The following is a 21,863-nucleotide window of genomic DNA, read 5'->3' as shown; positions in this document are numbered from 1 at the left end:
ATTCTGAAAGTGATTCTATGCACCCTTTGACAAACAATGTTAACTGTGGAGTAATTAGTACATATACTAAAATATCCTTAAATGCAATGTCTGCAGAAAAAAAAAACTTTAACGGCCCAAAATTCACAGTTAGTCAAGGATTTTTATCTGTGCCATTTCACTTTTTTCACTTCTGTCATGTTTATAAAACATGAGGCAGCCTATGCTGCAAGTGGGCCTTCACAGCCGATCAAGTAATATCCAAGTCAGCTGCTGCTGCAGTTCTGACCCTGCACTGCAGTAGGACTGGCACAAGCTGTCGTCAAGCAACCACAAACCAGCAATGCTCCATTTGTTGCCAATAGTTCACTGCATTTCTACACAGTTTAACATAACAAACCGTTTCCACAGTCGAGTATGTGGTTAGAGCCCATATCCTGCATCAAAACACCTGGCTGGAGGTAGTATGAACACACTTAGTTCAGATGACCAACTGATGTTAAGTCGTGCATTTGACCATCGCCGTTGCCTGGTCAGTCATCTGCGAATATACGGCTGAGCACAATGGCCCTCAGCAAGCAACATCGTCTACTGATCAGAGCCACTGGTCTATGAGCCAACAGACAACCCTTATGGTGTCAAATAGGATCATCATCTGACAAGCAGCCAATCTCTGCCAACTCTAAGGCCTTCACACTTTTTATCAGCCACTAAGCAGCTCATGCAGACTACTTCAACCACCTGGTCTTGAGACACACGAACTGACAACACACTACTCTGTGAGCTAGGACACCAACAACATTAGCCACTGTTGCACTGCCCATGAGAGTCAGTTACCTGATGTATAGAGGGTATATCAGTCAATTAATAAAGCACAAAATGTTTTTGCATTCCTGACTATAGTCAGCAGTGGCATCATAAGCTGTATGCAGATCAAAGAATACTGCAAGAAGGTGTCAATGCTGGGCAAAAGCCATTTAGATAGACTTCAGGTGGACTAAATTATCTGCAGTACAGCAGCCTCAGCGAAAACCACCGTCAGTTAACAAAAAGGCCACAGGATTCAAGGATCCAACACAGCCATTGACTCAACAGATGTTCAAGTTAACTTGCAGAGGTCATTGGTTAAGCTGATAGGGTAAAGCACTTCGTCAGATGGACAACTACTGTCTGAATCAAAACTGGAACAGCAATACTTTCTCACCACTGGAAATGGAATTCTTCCTCGCTCCAGAGATGGTTAAAAATGGCAAGTATATGACGTTGGATAGCCATCAATAAGTGTTTAAAGTATTTGGTTGTGCACCCTGTCTGGTCCAGAATGGGTCAGAGAGCAAACGCACTAGTGTATTCCCACTTGAGGCATTATAAGGCTCCAGGCAGCAGGGAACAGAAGATAAATGGAGTCATTCTAGATGTCTGAGAAGGTGGAACACGAGTGGATAGTGGACTTAATGTTGACGCCTGGGTGAAATGTCGTGCAGTGCAAAATGCTCAGTGACAGAGTTTGGGTTAGTGAAGCTAACATCATTCAGGGAAATTCCCGGGAAACCTATAGAAGGACGGTGGCCAAAATTGCGCCTGATCTATGCCCCACACCTGCAAAAATGGAGTATGCAGCCCTATGGTAGTGACGTATTGTTCCCAACAAACCCTTTTCTGGCATTTAAGAAAATAACAGACCCAAGCAATGAAGCTGTTTAAAGGCAAGGAGATGGTCAAGAGGTGGATGTTGTTTGTAGTGTTGGAAGGCATACCAGCAATCTTTAATGGCTGCAGCAATTTTGGGAGTCCAACAAGGGACAGTCTTTCATGAAGGAAGAAAGAACTGCCAAAGCAGCTGCTGAATGGATGGCATCAATCAATCTCTGAATGGACTCATCAATGCCGTGGTCTGGTGGATCAGCTGGGAGGCAGCTGAGGAAATGACATTCGAATCCACATTAGTAAAGGCCTACCTGGGAGGGCATCTAGGCACATGATGGTGGAGGAAACCCCTCCCCCCACTGAACAGAGGGGAGGAATCCAGGGCTACAGATGGAAAGACCAAGGGCCAAGAAAGTGCCTTGTGCCACACTAAAGTGTGCGAGGGCTCCAGTGTTTAGGAGGCAGAGGTCAAGCCTTCAACAATCCTGCCTGGTCAGTGGTTGCAGTACCACCACACAGAGGGTTACAGGCATTAAATGCCCGAAGGAGAAGGAAGGGAGGTGTCTAAGTAGGGTGAGAAGAGCACAAAGTGTAGGACACTGGTCGGGGGGGGGGGGGGGGGGGGGATATTAAGATTGCATATTGTTACTACGAAGTGTAAATGGATCCAAACGGCCATTGCTTCTGGTGCAATATGAAGGACCTGACAATGGAAGGGCTGACCCGGTTCTGGCAGAAGGCTTGGAAACAACAAGGAGTTGGCGAATTTTTATCTGCAAGAAGAGAATCATGAAATACATCACAAGCTACAGAGAAGAGAAAAAGGTGAGAAAGCAGTTCTGGAAGGTGATGACAGTAAACATTACAGTTCCACTGTAAAAGAGTAGTACACGAGTCCAGATGGAAATCAAATGGACCAGAACTGGTCAGTGCACCGAGTAAGTGTACATCACTGTTAAGGATGAACTGGTATCCATGAATGTAAAACTGGACCTCCCGGGAGTGAGAGGAGGTGGGATCGGGAAGAGACAATTTGCGGAAATTTCAGAATCCGAAAGAGAGTGAGCAGCCAATCTGACTAAGTAACAGGCTTCTTGTCCTGGAGACGCTGGGGAGGGAGGGTCCTGGAGAGAGCGCCATCCCTGGCGGATGCCAGATAACAGGGTTTCTTCTCCGTACGCAGAGGAGCAGTTCCATGAGGTGAGGAAATGGTAACTGGCAGAGAGGAGGAAAGGACACAAGACAGAGGTAAAGAGAAAAAATGAAGGGGTGGGTGGGGGGGGGGGGAGGACACAACAGAAGCAAAGGTAGGTGTTAAAGACAGTTTAATTTCTGAAGGCCTCTGAGTAGGACAAACAGTCGACAGTCTTGAATTAATGACTCTTCCTTTTCTTTTTATAGATTGGATAATCCAGTAAGCAGCAGGCTGGAACATTTCATACAGGTGGGAGGTGGGGTGCAGTGACTTCCCAAATGGAGAGGGTGGCTACAGCAGCCGCAACTAGGAGTCAACCCACTTCGCAACGACATGTGACCGAAACAAAGACAGTGGGAACGTCCCATGAGATGTGGGCTAGAGGGCTTTATGTCACAATGGTAAACCATAACTTTGACTTTTTCTGGAATTGTGCATCACTCGCCACAATGAAAGCATCGGTATCAACAAGACTGTCCTTAGGACCCCTCTGGACTTTACGGATGAAATGAACACTGCGTCATTCCAGATTAGACCCAAGATCCTCATCAAATTGAAGGAAGAGGTTTCTTGCCCTGGGTCATATTTAAGGACTGGTGATGAATAACGCTTACCAGATTGTCTCCTAAATGCTCATAAGCACAAAGGGAAGCTGATTTGACTGGCAGAAGAGGTTTTAATCAATAGATAACCACATTGCATCTTACTACGCAAGTCAACTTCGCCAAACTTCTCTTCGATATGATAAAAAGTAAGTAAATAAAAAATTAGAGCAGTTTGGTAGTGGTGAAAGTCTCTCCATCTGTCCTGGAACAAACAAAGTAAAAGGAAAAGGGAAAGGATTTTGCCCCAAACCAGCACACCTGGTCCTCCTTTCAGGGGAGACTAGGGAGGGACAGTTATGGTACCACCGAAGTGTGATTCTTGTGTTGTCAGGGGGCTCACCCAGAGGAATACACAACAGCCCCATCACACACACTAAACACGCTGGTGGCCTAGCAGGAGAGAGGGGAGAGGAATACACTGGCAAAGGAACATTGAGCAAGACTGAACAGGAATAGTGAAACCTAGGAAATAGCTGGGTCATTATATGAGAAACACTAAGGGAGAAAGAGGGTGCAGGATGGGAAGAAATGGATATAGGGAAGGGGATGTGGCCAGGGAGAGAAGAAAAGCTGCAATAGCTTGTGGCCCCATGCAAGCCACACCATGTACTCTCGAAAGGGCTGTGGGCCCCATGGGGCAGCATGCTGCAGGATACATTTGCATTTTCCACTGTCTGATGCAGGGTGTAGGATGTGAAACATTTTCCTAGGTGATACGTGTCAGAACATAAAAAAATGAAAGGAGTTTTTATAATTTGGGCACCTGTATCAAGATTTAACATTTTAACAAAAAATTTAATTTTTCATGCTGTGGCGTATTTCCTAAGCTACATATCGTACAACAAAATTTTGTTATTACCTTCAGTAGCATACGTTGATAACGAATCCAAATTTTCTAGTTGACAGAGTCAGTAATAGTGAATAGTAAGTGATGAACTTTTCCCCCTTTATATTTTTGTGAGGAATGAAAGCAAGAAAATTTCAGAGAGGTTTGCATCTATTTTTAAATTTTGTTGGAAGCCAGTGGGTGCTACAGTCTCTCCTCGATGAGATCAGCATTGTGCGGTTCATTAGCATGGTGCGAGTTCCAGTGCACTTTGTTTAACATTTTGCTACATGTGGGGCAGTACAGCACAATAGTAGCAGCAGACATTGATTCCCTAAGGAACTGTTGTGTACACAAACAGACTGTAAGGAAGGAGAAGCACTAAACAATATGTCGCAATCCTATTGGTTTTTATTACACTTTCATATCTAGATTTCTGCCATAAATAGCCATCTTCAGAGCTAAAATACAAGAAAATTACATAATCTGAATTAATTTACTTTACACGGAGATTGCTATTTATCACCGAAGTCTAGGTGTACATTAGTAATAAGAACTAATGTGATTGCAACAGATTGTTGTCTGTCTCTCCTTCCCAGTAGTAGCGGAGACAGCGAAGGCCAAAGATGCCGCACAGTGGTCGATCTAGAAAACTTAATTTTGGCAGTCCAAAAGTATATGGAAGTTAGGGAAGAGGAGGAATACTGTGTGTTATTGGGAACCTTACTCAAGAAGTGTAAAAAAGTTACACTGGGTAAGTTTCTTATTAAGTAGCATTAATGTAAATACTTGGTGGCAGATTAAAATTGGATGCCGGATTGATACACTCACCTTTGCAAAGGTTCAGAGTTTAAATCTCAGCCTGGCACACGGTTTTAATCTGTCAGGAAGTTTCATATCAGTGGACACACTGCTGCAGAGTCAAAACTCAATTCCGTAGAAATTAATGTAAGTTGTTAGGCAACATGGTTTAGTATAGATTATTATAGGTACTGCTGGGCTATTGTTCCAGTAGAATAAATGCTTATTTGCCACACTTCTGCTACAAGTAATTGAAGCGTTGACCTTACTGGATTGTATTGGATTGCTTTTCTTTCGCAATACTTAAACTGTATAAACCTGTAGTTTTTGCTGTTTCCAAAGACAATGGGATAAAAATATTGATTCTGTTGTTGAATGAAATATACTGCAGCAGAAATAAAAACTAATACTATACGACATAATAGAGAAACCATGTTTCAGTTATTTTGGTCATGAAGTCTTGCATGGTTTATTAATTCACATTAAATGACCAATAACAATCTATATCAGTTTTTCCCTTCATAGGGAAATCATAGGAATCCATCAGTTTTGTAGTTATTGGACGAGTTTTTCAGAAAATAACTAAGGAATAATACACTGATTGATGTAATGATTTTAGTGACACTCATTACTGGAACTATTCTAGAGATTTCAATGAACTTGTGACAAACATTTTAATCTTGGTGAGACTGGTTGCATTCTGTGCCCACTGACTGCTTCACAAATGAGCGGATACGGTTTGTTCACTTTGTTTGTAAGGCCGTAGCTGCTGCTAGCAGTCAAGGAATGCCTAGTTCTGTTACAGACATAGGCATGGCAATACTTCTCCCACCTTCAAAATGGGGCAAGGTGTGTCGCTATGTCTGGCAGCCACGAGCATCATGTTAACTGATCTATGAACAGAGTGGAGAAGATTACACACAGGTCTCCACTTCCACTTTGCATTTTTTTTTAAATTATTTTATTTAAAATGCTGGTCCTCCTGTTCCCATCTAATGCTAGTGGTTGTGGTAGTTATCTTTTACAGTATAAATTTAGTGTGTGTGTGTGTGTGTGTGTGTGTGTGTGTGTGTGTGTGTGTGTGTGTGTGGATTGTTGTAACAACTATGACTTTTCTAATACTGAGGGCAGTAGTTTCTTACATTGTACATTTAGTGGTGTACTGAAAGTGTATGTACTCTGAGTTATCCGTAGTTATTTAGAAGTCTGATAAGGAATGTAGGGTTAATGTAGACTTACTACTAATCAAGAACGTATTTGTTGTTAAATAACACATTGTGGCAGTTGTTTAACTTGGAATATGGGTCTATTTGTTAAAATATCACACCTTACTAGCCGTTTCATGTGTGGTATCAATGTAATTTGTTTAAATACTGCACTGTGGTAACTGATTAGTCTCATATTCACTTGTGTGTCTTTGGAATACTCAAGGAGAAGTGACAAAATTGTCAATACCATAATGTGGCCGTACATCAGTGTGCTTGCAGAAGGTACAAATAGGAGTGGTTTTGTTGTTAAATACTGTACTGCAGTATTACTAAAAATTTAAAAAATCAACTATTTACATGTATCTTAGAATGGAAACATGGACATTTGGAGGGAAATTGGTCAAAAACTTAAAATAGTGATGAGAGGTGGAGTGCTTAAGTAATATCTTTTACACGTTACAGACATCACACGATAATAATGCAGGGTAAGTTCCTTGCAGCAATAGTTTTTCTTGCACTATGATAGTTGTTCAGTGTTTTGGGTACTTTTTATATAAAAAAAAAAATGGCTAAAATGTAAACAGAAACAGGACGTGGACTGCCTACAGGTAATGCACAATATTATGCTATTAACTGCATTAATTAACATACAAAACTTGTAGGTTGCCATTTTGGATGGTTAATTATGGTAATTTTGGCTACCATTTTTAAGTAGGAAAAGTCAGTTGCTGATGGTCCTCGAATGACGAAGCCTGCGGTATAGCTCTAGCAATGAAATCAGGAGGGAGGGGGACCCTTTAATGCGGTCACTTTGCCCCAGAGAAATGGAGGGACAAGAGGGTGTGTGACTGATTACACAGTGTTGCCTTAGGTGGGGTTACCTTGAATACAACTCGAGGAACTGCCTCGGGTTTAGCCTGATAGCCTGTTATCAATGACTGCTTTCGTAGTCTTACAGGAGTACCAACGCTTGACCATCACACAGAATCCCTTACAGGTATGACTGACATATAAACAAGCTTCCCTGGTGCTGGAAGCAACTGAAAGAGGTGAACAGACGTAAGTCGCCAGGTACAGATGAAATCCCAATTCTGTTTCAGTTGGAGTATCCGTGGCATTGGCCCCTTACTTAGCTTTGATTTATCGTGACTCTCATCCAGCAAAAAGTACCAAAAAACATGAAAACAGTGCAGATGACTACTGTCTAAAAGAACAGTAAAAGAAGGGGAAAAAAGGGGGAAAAAATCACAGACCAATATCCTTAACATTAGTTTTCTGTAGAATTGTTTAACATATCCTGAGTTTATTATATTCAAACTTCCCCGAGACTGAGAAGCTTATATCAACAAATCAGCACTGTTTTAGAACGCATTGCTTGTGCAAAACTCTGCTTGCCCTTTTCTCACATGATATACTGCAATCTGTGGATCAAGGGCAATATGCAGATTACATAGGCAATATTTCCAGTTTATGTGAGAAATGGTAGCTTGCTCTAAATGTGTAAAAATTTAAGTTAATGCAGATGGGCAGGAGGAACAATCCTGCAATGTTTGAAAACAGTATCAATGGAGTGCTGCTCGACATAGTCGCTTTGGTTAAGTATCTACACACAATATTGCTAAGCGATATGAAATTGAACGAGTATGTAAGGACAGTAGTAAGGCACATGAATGGTCGAATTCAGTTTACTGGGAGAGATGTAGGGAAGTGTAGTTCATCTACAAGGGAGACTGCACATAAAACACTTATGCAAACCATTCTTGAGTACTGCTGGAGCGTTTGGGTTCCCCACCCAGTCAAATTAAAGCAGCATTTATACTGATTTTCAGAGGATCAAATACATGACTTCATGACATTTCCATTACCTTTTTAGTTAAATTCATGACCTCTCGAAATGTTCACGGTACAATGAGAAAACATTTTTTAATGAACCTACAGGGAAACACTTATGAATTAAACTGCTTGTAGTACTCATTTCACTAGCAATAAATTAAATATTATTATGCTATTTGTAGTGCATAATACCCTAAAATTTCATGTGACACTAAGAAACCGAACTTAAAAAAAGGCAAATGTTTGTAGTGGCTTGTAATAGCAGAAGCTATGCTAACATGGCTTGCACAGGTAAGCAGGTGACGTGTGAGGAAAGTAATGAGACTGACAACACTGAGCGATCTGACAACGCTGCCTTCTACTTGTGTAAACTGGTGTGTTCATCCCTTCCAGATACTCCGTCCACATTTCAGGTCTGCACAGCCATCACGCGATTTCTGAGGGGGCCATCGGTGAATCTGTGTTTTTGTTGTGTGATACCAAAATGGAATAGTCAAATACAGAGTAATGTTATGCCATCAAGTTCTGCGTAATCCGCAAGTGAGGTTATTGGAAAGTTAGAACAGGCCTACGAAGACATTTCATATCAAGAAAACAAGTTTTTTTACTGGCGCAAATTATTTTTGGAAAGTTGAGAACATGCTGAAGATGAGCCTCACGCAGGCAAATCTTCAACTTCAAAAAATGATGAAAATATCAAATAAATGAATGAGTGTGTGTGTGTGTGTGTGTGTGTGTGTGTGTGTGTGTGTGTGTGTGTGTGTGTGTGTGTGTGTGCGTGTGTGTGTGCGTGTGTGTGTGTGCGTGTGTGTGTGCGTGTGTGTGTGCGTGTGTGCGTGCGTGTGTGTGTGCGTGTGTGTGTGCGTGTGTGCGTGCGTGTGTGCGTGTGTGCGTGTGTGCGTGTGTGTGTGCGTGTGTGCGTGCGTGTGTGCGTGCGTGTGTGCGTGCGTGTGTGCGTGTGTGCGTGCGTGTGTGCGTGTGTGTGTGCGTGTGTGTGTGCGTGTGTGTGTGTGCGCGCGCGCGCATCGTGGGGGGGGGGGGGAGAAGGGGGGAGGGGGAGGGAGGGGGGGGGCCGCACATGTGCGCTGTTGTGAGATAGTTCCTCCAGGACAGACTGTCAACCATGTGTTTCAGAAATATGTCCTTTAAATGGTCAGAAAAATGTGAACCGAGTGAGACTAGACATTGTATTGGATGCTGCATCATGAAAATGCCCCATGTTGCACAACCACCTCCATACGGAATTTTTGGCCTCAAAAGGCATTCCTGTTCCACAACCTCCCTATTCACCTAATTTGAGACCTTATGACTTTTCTATTTCTGAAATTGAAAAATGTCTTAAAAGAACATCACTTTGGAACTGGAGAACACTCAAAAGAACATGACAAATGTGTTAAAGGGCCTACTGTCAAAGCCCTTCAGCACAGCTACCAAGACAGAGAATGACAATTCCGCTGGTATATAGCTGCCAAAGCACACTACTTTGAAGGGGACAATAAATACTGTTTGAGGGAGGGGGGGGGGGGAGACTTTGGAAGATAATTTCATGACCACACTATTTCATTACTTTCAGCAGACATCTCGGATTAAAGGAAGTCATGGAAGCAATTCTGAGTTGTGCTGCTAGATTATTTCCTGGTGGTTCTATCAACGTGTGTGTGTTACAGAGATTCTTCATGAACTCAAGTGGGGCAGTCTTTTTGTGAGATACCATTAGCAAATTTAGAGAACCTGGATCTGAAGATGACTGCAGAACAATTCTGCAGTTGCCAATGCACATTTCACGTCAAGAGTAGGAAGGCGAGACAAATTTATTAGGTCTTGTATGGGGGCATTTAGACAGTCATTTTTCCCAGCTCCATTTGCAAGTGGAATATAAAAGGAAACGACTGCTAGTGGTATAGGGTACACTCAGACACACACTTTATGGTGGCTTGTGGAGTATATACGTAGATGTACTAGCCTTCTAGCTCCATACCCAGGAGGGCAATGACATGGAGCACCATCACATAGGAGCCACATCACACACAGGGGAGGAAGGTCACTCGCAAGAAGTGCAGATATGCCTCATTGTGAGTAGTTGTGGAGGGAGGACTGGTCATGTGGTGCAGTCACCAATAATCCCCTACCACACTGACACTGAATCACTACTGATGGTTCGTTGTCACCATAACACGGGGATTTTCCATAGCACACAGGGAGTGTTGTGGGGTTTGAAAAGACTGCACACTGTGAAGGTAGCCTTATCTGTGAATAGAATGGATGAGAAAAGTCCTGTCACCGTTGCGGCTTGAGCGACTAAACTGTCACTGCAGATTAAGTCTGTAGGTAACAAGGCCTGTAGGCATTGTGAGCGGTACAGATAGTGGCAGCTATCCACATCCCAGACTGGTGGGCCACCCACTGGAGCTGATACCAGCATCATCATAAAATGTCTTATGTCCATTTTCAAGCATGTATACGACCCTCTGAAGCATTTACGGCCATATGTCTGTATGAAGCTTTTTGCTCCTTAAGCCTGGTCTACATGTAACATTTTGACATCATTCTTGCACAATCATACAAGACTGACAAAATTGCACAGCTACACTATTCAAACTTCCGCTAAATATGTTGCTCTGTCTTTATCTCAGCTGTTATTGGCGATGACTGTAGTATGTACTGAACTTTAAGAAGGAACCAAAGTCTATATATCTTTCACGGTCGTCCTGGGATTTGTTACTGAGAGAGGCAGAATCTCCCATGTTAATCTTCTTTAAGAACAGCAGGAACCAGAAGATTGACAACTATTTACATCAGCAGTTTAAGCTATTAAGGCTTGCAACCCCGGAAACTGAAAAAGCAGTCACGAAAGTGGCTACCAGCTACCACTAGAGACCCACCACAACTTTAATATTTTTAGCAACTGTCAGGAGCTACGAGGACCTTTAATTTGCAGTAAATATTCTGTAGATAGGTTATGGTCTGCATGATTTTAGACATGGTTCTCGAAAGTACTCATAAATTTGAGCTAACAACTGAACTGGATCACTTGGTTGTGGATAACACTTTTTGCTACTGGGGAGGTTTCCCTGATAATTATCAGGAAAATTCTGTTGCATTATACTCTGTCCTCCAGAAGAACCACCACTGTTAACAACTGTAGAGTCTTCCTTTAATGCTTCCAGTTCAGCTTAAAAAACGTCGTCATTATGAGCTTTCACACAAGCATATGATAGTACTCTATAAGATCATGTTATTTATGCATTACATATTTCCCATAAGCACGAAAGTGTTCAACTATGATTTACTTTCCTTCTTGAATGTCAAAGTACCACAATGGAAGTTAATAAATTTCTTCCATTCCAGCTCCAGATCACATGAACACTTTTATTTTCACACACTCTTTGGAGCAAACTATTCCAGATGAGTTGATCCTTTTGGTGACCAACTCTTTTGTTGTTTTCGAATCAATTTCCTCATACTTATTAACTAAAGCAGTGCATCCCTGGTTACTCTCGTCTCAGTTGCTGTAACCCTTAGATTTTACTTCCCAGAGGCAAGGGAAACTTTTGTACAGGTCTATGAAATCTGTGAAAAATTCTTGAGTACAGTGCCCTAAGTCTGCCACTGCCTTTCACCACTAGAGCCTCTAGCATCATCTAAAGTGGACTGGCAGCAGAGCTAAGTTTGAGTGGTAGAACTGACGTGCTTCTACACCCATGGACTTTACAGTCTTGCACGTACACAAAGCTCCAGTCCATCAGTGTGTTATGACTGTCAAACTTGATTCATTTCACGAAAGACTGTTGAACTTCCGTCCACATATAACATTTTATTTGACAAATCTAGCATGATCATGCAAGTCTGAGGACAAAGCGTAATATACAGACAGGGTGTATACAGGGACAAGGAAAAAAAATTCCCGGATTATTCCCGGATTTCTCCCGGATATCCCGTTTAAAAAATATGCTTTTTCCCAGGCGACCTACTGTCACTTAGCACAGAAAAAGTTCCCTCGGAACCGTAAAACTTATCAATCCTTTGAATGGTTAACGTTTTATATAATCGCGTAGAACTTCCCGGAAAAAAAAAGAAAAGCCGGAGCAGAGAAGTTTTGGAAAGACCTTTGATTTGCAGCAACATATACGCTGCATATTTTCGTATTACGAAAGTATAAATTCGAATTGCACCAAACACAGCTTGTTAGTTTCCGGAGCGTTGCAACCGAGGTTGTGATGTCCTTTTGTAAGCGAGTCATATCTCAAGCCACGAGATCTCGCCAGCCGATGACAGCAGCTATTCAGAGCATAGGGCACGTGTTATAGTCAGCCACTAGCAAGATTACTGGTTACATAGCGCGAACACACAAGATGAAAAGTTAACGGTTTACATTAATGTACACAGTACCGTATATCTACAAGAAAAGCTAAGCTTTCACGTGTAATATTGGTCTTTTTTTGGTGTGATATACTTTAAGATGCATCACACAAATGTGCCAGTAAATTTAAATTGTGACATAAATGCCTCGGCTCGAAATTCTTGAAGTGGCTGGTCCTCAAACTGTTCAGTTTCGAACGGTCTGTGATTTAGATATCCATCCCACTTTCACACACGTAACATAATTCATCTTGCGTAAAAAGAAATTTACTTTGAAAGTAACGCTTTTCTAACCACCGTTCGCAATACTGTTAGTTATAGGTTCGATTTACCAGTTGCCAGAGAGCGCCAAAAACGAATTATTGTGCGTGTGCAACTGCAGTGGTGTAGGAAGCCCGCATGTTCGTGTGTATAAAGCACTAAGAGAGCTTACACTACACCATAAAAGAAACAGGGCATCAGAAGATACTCCAAAAGGCATCAAAATTTCGTGAATCATATTAAAATGCATAATTCGGCTTGAAGTGCACATTGGTTTTTTCCAGATTCACAATGAAGTAGGTCCCATCTGATATTAAGCTTTTCAGTGTGTTTTTTGGGATGTAAATTTTCTTGGAGTACCAGTACTCTACGATCTCATGTTTGGTTCTTTATTATGGCATAATGCCATACATGGCAGAAGATGATAACGTGCACTTGAAATTCACCGAACAGTTGGAAGTACCCAAAATTGTTAAATGAAACACTTCGTTTCAAATAAAATGATTGCCTCAGCGGAATTTCTTTAGCAAACTTGCAAAAATAACTTCATTCTTCTGCAAGGCGATTAATGCTTGACTGCTACTAACTTGGAAAGAAAATAAAATCAGAAACTGAAATTAATAATATATTTTTGCCCTCTGTAATTATGTGAATGCATTTTAATTCACTTGATAGCTCCCGGCCACAGACATCCGTTTTGTTTTCATTTGACGTGGGAGCTGTACACGAAGAGAAGCAGCGAAATCTCTTAACGTAAACACGGGTCACGTGGAGACTAACCCCCTCCCCACTACAACTCAGACAACTCTGTGCAAGCGCGAATCTGGCAGCTAGGGCGCGCGAGAAAAATTTTTCTCGTTTGCATCTGGCTGCTTGCTGCTACTACCGATGCAGCTAACAGCCAAACTTCAAGAAGCGGGAAGCGAGAGGCAAGACTCAAGTTTCACACGGAATTTGCAGTCTCCCCTCCACAACGGCCAAAGGCCGGTCACGTGATTCCACCTCCACACGGACAGGAGGCGGGGCGTGACTGCCAGCGCTCCTGGTTTTACTTGAATGTACTATGTTATTCAAAAGAACAAGTTTCCGAAGCTAATAACACACACATATTTTGGATATGCAATAGATGCATAAGGTAATTCATAATAATGACAACAGAGTTTGTCAGGGCAGCAAATATGTGTGGTTATTGTACAAAGCTTTAAAACCATTCAGCTGTTTGCTGAGGACGACTTTATGGAAAATATTGACAGTTCAATAATTATTGTATCCTATTTGAGCAGCAAATAGACAAAATGTTGGAGACTCATTCTTCAGCCGACTGTAAAACTCTGAAAAGTCATACCCCATGTATTGCCAAACTATGCATTAATTGTTATATCAGCCTAAGACACGGATATATTATGAACATAATGCTTGAAGTATGCGGAAAAAACTTTAATAAAGAAACGAAACGAACAATGAACTGTTTGCAGCTGCTAAATGCTTTTTGTACAAAGAAACAGCCAACTCGTTACAGCACGTTAAAGTGGAAATTTCACGAACTTGAGCCTTTTTAATTGCCGTACACGAAATTAAAGCCGACTCCTTCGGCAATTTTGTCCAGACATTTTATTTTGAGCAATAAAAACATCACAGTAGTAACTCATGTTCGCTACACACGAAAGTTAATAAGAAAAATATTTATTTTGAGTAACAAAACGGAATAAGAGTGCAAACTTTTGTTAAGTCTCTTAATCTTCTAGGCTCCTTTTGGGCTGTAAATTTTTGAACAACTCGTAGTAAAAACCTGAAAAGAATCTGTGCACTCTGGTTGTAGTGCACTTCGCTGGTTTTGCTTACAAACACAAAGCAGGCGAGAGAGTGTTTGTTTTCCGGCGGGAAAGGCAACATAGTACACTCAAGTAAAACCAGGAGCGCTGGCAGTCACGCCCCACCTCCTGTCCGAGTGGAGGTGGAATCACGTGACCGGCCTTTGGCCGTTGTAGAGGGGAGACTGCAAATTCCGCGTGAAACTTGAGTCTTGCAAGCGAGAGAAGGTACTGCTTATACGCGAGTCAAATGCGCATGCGCAACAGACCGCTGGCAACTGGTCAAACGAACCTAATGTGAACAGTTGTGACGTCATTCTCATAGCAAGCAGTTTATTGTTACGAAGAATTACAGTCTGCGCCCTACGGCCTTTAACATATTTTTGCTATCTGTAGACGCTTGTGCGTGCACGGTGTTTTGTTGTCGTAAAATGCACATTTCCTTTGCCACTACAGTTTTATTTTTTTCCCTCTCGTTTATATTTTCTTGCTGCAGTATCATTCTCCAGTAGCAGGATACAATAACATTCTTTGCTAGAGAATCAATTCTGCAGTCAAAACTACAAAAACGCAACTGAAAGCTAAAACAATGAAAAATTCCCGGAATTCCGAAAAATTCCCGGGTTTTTCCCGGTTTTCTCCCGGATGAAAAAATTCCCGGGTTTTTCCCGGAATTCCCGGTTGTCCCGGGTCGTATACACCCTGTCAGATCAGGCTTTATCCTAGGGACAAATTCCTGTTGTTTGTCCCCATTTAGCTTCATCATATTGTATGTAGCAAGACAAATCCTCACAGGGTGGGCACAAACATTGAAGTATTTGTGATCATTGCTTTTCATAGTCCCACCCTGATATACTTACGAGTTGTGGTGTCCCAATAACTTCTTAATATTGTAGCACTGGACTACTACTTTTCTCCATTCTGTAAAATGCACTACATATTTCTGAACATTTAAAGCAGTTAATCTTTGTAACTCTTTGGCAGACAACTTGTGCTATCTGCAAAATGTCTGGTTACTATTCATATTTTCTGCCTAATCATTAACATAGAACATTAACAGCAAGAGTCGCAACGTACTTCGCAGGGGCACACCTGATATCACATCTACTTCAGTCTATGACAACTCATCCAAGGTAACAAGCAGTGTCCTCCCTACAAAGTAATACTCAATCCAGACAAATTTTGTTTAATACTCTACAATTATCATCTAAGGGTAAAAACTGTAGAGGAAAATATCCAGCAAACAATTGAGGATATAGGTTACTAGTGCTACTCTGAAAGGAAGAGGTTGACACAGGAGAGGACTTCATGCAGGGTGGCATCAAACCAGTCAAGAGACCGACTCAAAAGAACTCCGAAATTATTGTAGTTTTGTTAATACTGTTTGTTATACCGAAACAAATGCTTATCAGAAGTCAAGAAATGTAGAACTCATTAACTGCCTTGATCCATGGCTTTCAGGACATCATGTGAAAAATCTGAGTTGGATTTTGCAACCGTGACTTTTTTGGAAGTCTGGAGGAAGTTACTCTGTCCAAGCGTACCTCAGAATATGTATATTCCAAAATTCTGAGACAGACGGATGTCAGTGTTATTGGATGGTAGTCTTGTGGATCATTTCCAGTACAGTCCTTGTAGATTGTGAGATCTGTCCTTTTATCCAACCACTGGGCACAGTTTTTTGTTTAAGGGATCCACATTATTCCCTGGTCAAAAGGAGACCAACTCTACTGCAAAACTGGTGAAACCTCATTACAACTGGTTTCAGAAAATATTCTATGGTGAAATTTTTGATACTGCTATGCAACATATCACACACACACACACACACACACACACACACACACACACACACACACACTCTATCTCTGTACCCAAAAATGTAAATGTTCATTTGTTCAAAATCTCAAATCTCCAAAAGTTCTTCACCGATTGCTTTGAAATTTTAACATAATGTTGCATTTGACTACACATGTCGTTTTCTGTAGCTACTAAGGGGAAACGTTATTACCATAATTCTCAAAAAGGTTCTTGACTGATTTACTTCAAATTTTTACATGTTACTCCAATTAACATCCAGATGGGCATAGGCTATGTTTTTAATACATATAAGAGGAAAGTTGTGAGCAAAAATCTGGAGAGTTCTTGACCAATTTACTTCAAACTTTTACAGCACATTACATAGGCTACACTTTAAAAAAAAAAAAAATTGGTTTTCTGTTAAAGATGACTGTAAGAAAGAAAATGGAGGGCTTTGTTCTGTTCTAATTCGTATGGTTTTATTTTCTTTCTCGCAATAAGTTTTAACTATGATAGCAGGGCATTTAAAGGACAAGAAAAATTGTTTCTTCCATATATATTCTCTCTCGTATACATTTTAAACAGATCGCATACACAACAATGTGCTGTCTTGCTTTCTTCCTTGCAGTCAGTTTTCATAGAAAGCCTGGAAGGCTTATCAGGCAGAGGTGTGTTGGTGCACATCAGAGTACAGTGCAGCGAGTAAGTGTGCAGACGCTTTCAGACGTGCTTATGGTGACTGTGTGTTGAAAATGGCTCAAAGAACACACATTGATGACGTTATGAGGGGTAAAATACTAGGGTGACTGGAGGCTGGTCAAACAGCAGGTTGTAGCACGGGCCCTGCGTGTGCCACGAAGTGTGATCAAGATTATGGCAACGATTCCAGCAGACAGGAAATATGTCCAGGTGCGCTCTCTCTCTCTCTCTCTCTCCTCTCTCTCTCTCTCTCCCCCCCCCCTCCCCCCCCCCAGCCTCTCCTTCTCCCATTTACTGGAAATCTTTGCTTTTTTTTTAGTTGGACTTTGCATTTCTTCAATAGTCATTACAGCTACCTCACTGTCACTGATACCAATGTCAATATCAACACCCTAAAAGGAGTCACATATCTTTGTTGACATTAGAGCTAATATGTCATCATCCTGAATGGGCTTCCAAAAACTAATTGTTTTGAAAAGCACTTCAAGAGGGATTTTAGCATTGTTTGAAACCCACCACTCACAAAATAGTCTTTTCATACAAAGTCACTCCTGTTAACAAAGAGAGCAAAAGAACAGATACACAGAACTGTGTACCTATACTGGTGATTTACGTCTTTTGTAAGATCCTTGGACATATTCTAGCTCTAATACTTATATTGCTGAAGGTAGAAAGGCTTAATCAACAGGGATTCATGAAAGTACTATTTGTTAGACAACTTTACTAATACACCTCGCCAACATAAGACACAGATGCATATGTAGACTATTTCTTCCTTTATTTACGGAAGATGTTCTACACTCTTCAACACTGTCAAATAATTAACCAAGATATGATCATATTGAGTACCTTCACAGGTATGTTACTGACTCTGTACGTATTTTACTAACAAAATACAGTAAGTTATACTGGAATGCCAATGTTCAGCAGGAACTAAAGTAACATCAGCTGTATCCAATGAATTTTAATAATCAAAATATACTTAAGTCTTATCAGTTAGGACCAGGAGAATTGCTTAATTTTTCACTGGTGGTTCTTATCTACAAAAGACACTGCTGAAAGATCGACTGTGGTATCAGTTACAACAATGATGTGCACGGCACCGACAGTGGGGTGAATCCTCACATATGAGGATGTGGCCGTGGCACAGCAAAGTGTCGCCAATGCAAAGCTGTAAAAGGACAGCAGATTTCCTGTGAGGAACATGAAGGGAAACTGCCACACTGTCATTGCCACTTTTATAGTTCCCAGTTTATTTGGAGAATCCAGGGCTCAACAAACCCATATTCCAAGCCTCCAACAACAGTCTGCACTAGTATTACTAGAGGCACGATTTCGCGATTTAGGTCTTGCGCAACATCCCCAAGGTCGCGCGCAGGCCAGGACGTGCCCGACCGGCTTGGAAATGTTCCAGACGGTGACACAACTTCGTCGCGCCGCCGTGGGTATAAAAAGAGTAGCGATTCGTTTCTTATCACAGTTGATGCTTCTTCTGTTGGTGGAAAACAACACTTTGTTGATACTATTCTATCTGTTTGGTCTATTTTGGAGTATTGTGTTTCTGAAGAACCTTTTGCGCAAGGTAATTTGACGCACGTACCTCTATCTCTAAGTCACCACCCTGTTATTCAGCTTGGCCAACCAGTTGGCAGTTCATTCCATGGGATCCCAACATAACTAGAGGTCCATACAAAGGCAACTGACCATCCAGAATGGTGGAGGTTATACGAGAGACCCTGGATAATCAATCGTGCCCCCAGTTGCAGATGTCCTACATACCAAGTCTTATGAGATCCCAGATAGTCACAACCAATGGGTGTCATGGCTAGTAAAGGTTGCCAACCTTAAGACTTCTCAAAAGCTCACTGCTGATAAAGAATGACTCGCTAGTGCAAGAATGAAGGAGGCTGAGGGCTTGAGTAAAAGCCACCAATTCTGCAGTGAATACACTGCATTCATTTGGTAGGGAGGGTAGTTCACTGCATCTTGCATACATGTAGGCAAAACTGGGTTGTCCGTCAACCACAGAGTCTTCAATGTATACCACATCTGAGCCCGGAAATGCATCGAGGATGACCAGCAACAGGCAGCAAACAATGATGGGGTCTACTGAACCCGAAGGAGAGGTCATGGTAGATCCAGTGCGAGCTACATACAGCAGGGCACATGTGGTATCTCTCAGACAAGAGGCAACAATGCGGAACTGATCGTGACTCCAGACTTTGACCTCTGTTGTGAGACGTAAGACTCCCTACCTGGAAAAATAACACAGCAGTTCAGATGCTTATGGAAACAGCAAACGTGAATTGAACAGAAGAGCAGCAGTTGTTGGTGCCTCCTCTGTAGGGGAGGGATTCCAGCATCTGTGAGTAGAACATTCAGAGGGCTGATCCACAAAGCACCTTTCGCAAGTCTGACCCCACAATGGAGTACCGAGTCTAGCATCCCCAACACAGAAAGTGATGCTTAGCCATAAGCCATCCCTCTGTACCACTGCTGGTGTTATTGAGACAGTGAAGAGCATTAAGGTGTGACCAGTACGTTCATTTAAATTGGCGGCAACTGGACACCAAAGACCAATTCCAAAAAATGATGCCACCACATTGAGCATTTGGTCATTGAGGCAGACTTCTGGTTGGGGATGAACAGTACGACAGAACCAGAAGTGTACGACACATCTTGGTTCTGGGAAATTGAAAGCCATGGGTGAGAGCCAAGGATTGCACCTTTCATATGGCACCCTGCAGTCGGCATTCAGCAACACCCACAGCTGAGGAGCAGTAGTAGATGTAAAAGTTGTCAGCATACAGGGAGGGTGACACTTTAGATCCCACTGATAGCCAACAGAGATATGGGCGCACACAATACAGAGTCCTGTGGGATCCTATTCTCTTGTATATGGGGAGTACTGTGGGTAGCACCAATTTGAACCCGTAAGGTAGAGCGAGACGAGAAATTCAGGACAAAAATTGGGAATTGGCACTGGAGACCGCACTCATGGACTATAATGAGGATGTCGCGATACCAAGTGGTGCCATAAGCCTTATGCAACTCTAAGACAGTGATGAGAATTTGATGACAGGCAAAAGATGACCAAATGGTGCACTCCAGACAGATTAAATCGTCAGCAGCAGAAGAGCCTTGGTGAAAACCACCCTTAGACAGATCCAAAAGACCACAAGACTAACGGTACCGACACAGCCATTGTCTCATCACATGTTCAAGCATACTGCTGAGAACATTAATGAGGCTAACTGGGCAATATTTGGCCATCTCAAGCGGATGTTTACCCAGTTTTAGTACTGTGGCAATAACACCTTCCTGCCAAAGAGACGGAAATTTGGTCACATACAGTTGAAAATGTAAAGTATGTGACGTTGGCAATCCACTGATAAGAGTTTGAGCATTTGGGTGTGGATGTTATCTTTCCTTGGAGCCGTGTCAGGGCAAAGTGCTAGAGCACTGAGGAACTGCCACTCACTGAACAGAGCACTATAAGGTAAAGGAAATTGCTCTATCCACTCTCTGAGGACACGAAATGCAAGCTGGTAATTCTCAGAAGCACAGACTCGCACATAATCAGATAAAAATGTTTGGCAACAGTGCCTGGATCACTGTTGACATCACCATTCAGAGAGCTACCAGGTACACCCATGGGGTATTTGTGTCCAGAGGCATCTAATCATCGCCAAAACATGTGAAGTAGTGGTATTTGGACCAATGATAGCAACCTACTGCTCCCGTGGCTTGTTACAAGTTGCTCCATCGACAAATGTCATTTATGGCATTGGAGAGGCCACCTGTGATCCCTAATGGCCATGGCAATTTCAGTGTTCCACCTAGGTATCGTCTTCTGACGGGGGGATCCCAAGGAAGAGGGGATTGTCAAGTTAGCTGCCAATAAAATGACTGCAACTGTGCTCTGGACAACCATGTCAGTACCTCCACAATGCAGGGTGCAAATTGCCACAGCAGTGGTGAAAGCATCTCAATCAGCTTTGAAGAGTCACACACAAGTCACCATGAACTCTCCAACAGATGGGTGGGACAAAACCTGGACTGCAAATGGAAAGATCAGTGGCAGAATAAGAGTCAAATGCAACAATGAAGTGTGTGGGAACACCAGTATTCAAGAGGCAAAGACTGTGCTTTGCAAGCACGTTTTTGACAGATTTACTGTGGGCTGTGGTCATAGTCCTCCCATCCCCCACCCCCTCAAAGGAATGCGAGTACTGAAGTCACCCAGCATCAGGAAGGGTGGGGAAGCTGAGAAAACGAAGACAACATGTTCTGGGACACTTCATCACTGGGTGGGGTGGGGTGGGGGGTAGAACACTGATTCCCAAAAAGGGGTTTAGTGGTAAACCTCCTTTTGGGAATCAATGTTCTAAAGAAGCTCAGGTATCCGAAGGCTAAGTACTATTGCACAATATTTTTGGTTTGCATCTCACTACTGTAGACAACACATGGCAAAATTACCACATTCATCAATAACGAATATATATTTAGGAACACAAGTATTATTAAGTTTTGCCTAGAGCAGTATCTGGGAGCACATGTGACAAACAGAATTTCAAAACAAATTGTTAGTGTATACTGAGCACCAGGAGGTGGTTTTAATCTGTTCACAAATTGGTTTTTGGTTACTTTTAATACAATTTTTCGTGAAAATTCTTCCAGTAAGAATTTACTACATTTAATACAGCCATTACTCAACTTCATTCCTTAGTAAATTTTCCACCTAGGGTACCTAACTCCCCCCCCCCCCCCCAAAAAAAAAGAAGAAGAAGAAGAAGAAGAAGAAGAAGAAGAAAGCAAGCCATCAATAATATTGTTACA

At 42.1% G+C, this 21,863-nt stretch overlaps 1 protein-coding gene across 3 annotated transcripts in view; it reads right to left on the bottom strand.

Annotated features, from left to right (window-relative positions):
• LOC126187668 (kinesin-like protein Klp10A) overlaps positions 1–21,863 on the bottom strand; it is a 318,100-nt gene that overhangs the window by 66,328 nt on the left and 229,909 nt on the right. The window lies entirely within an intron of this gene.

Source organism: Schistocerca cancellata, chromosome 5 (assembly GCF_023864275.1).
Source record: "Schistocerca cancellata isolate TAMUIC-IGC-003103 chromosome 5, iqSchCanc2.1, whole genome shotgun sequence".
NCBI classification, from domain to species: domain Eukaryota; kingdom Metazoa; phylum Arthropoda; class Insecta; order Orthoptera; family Acrididae; genus Schistocerca; species Schistocerca cancellata.
This window is presented reverse-complemented; position numbering and strand designations above follow the sequence as displayed.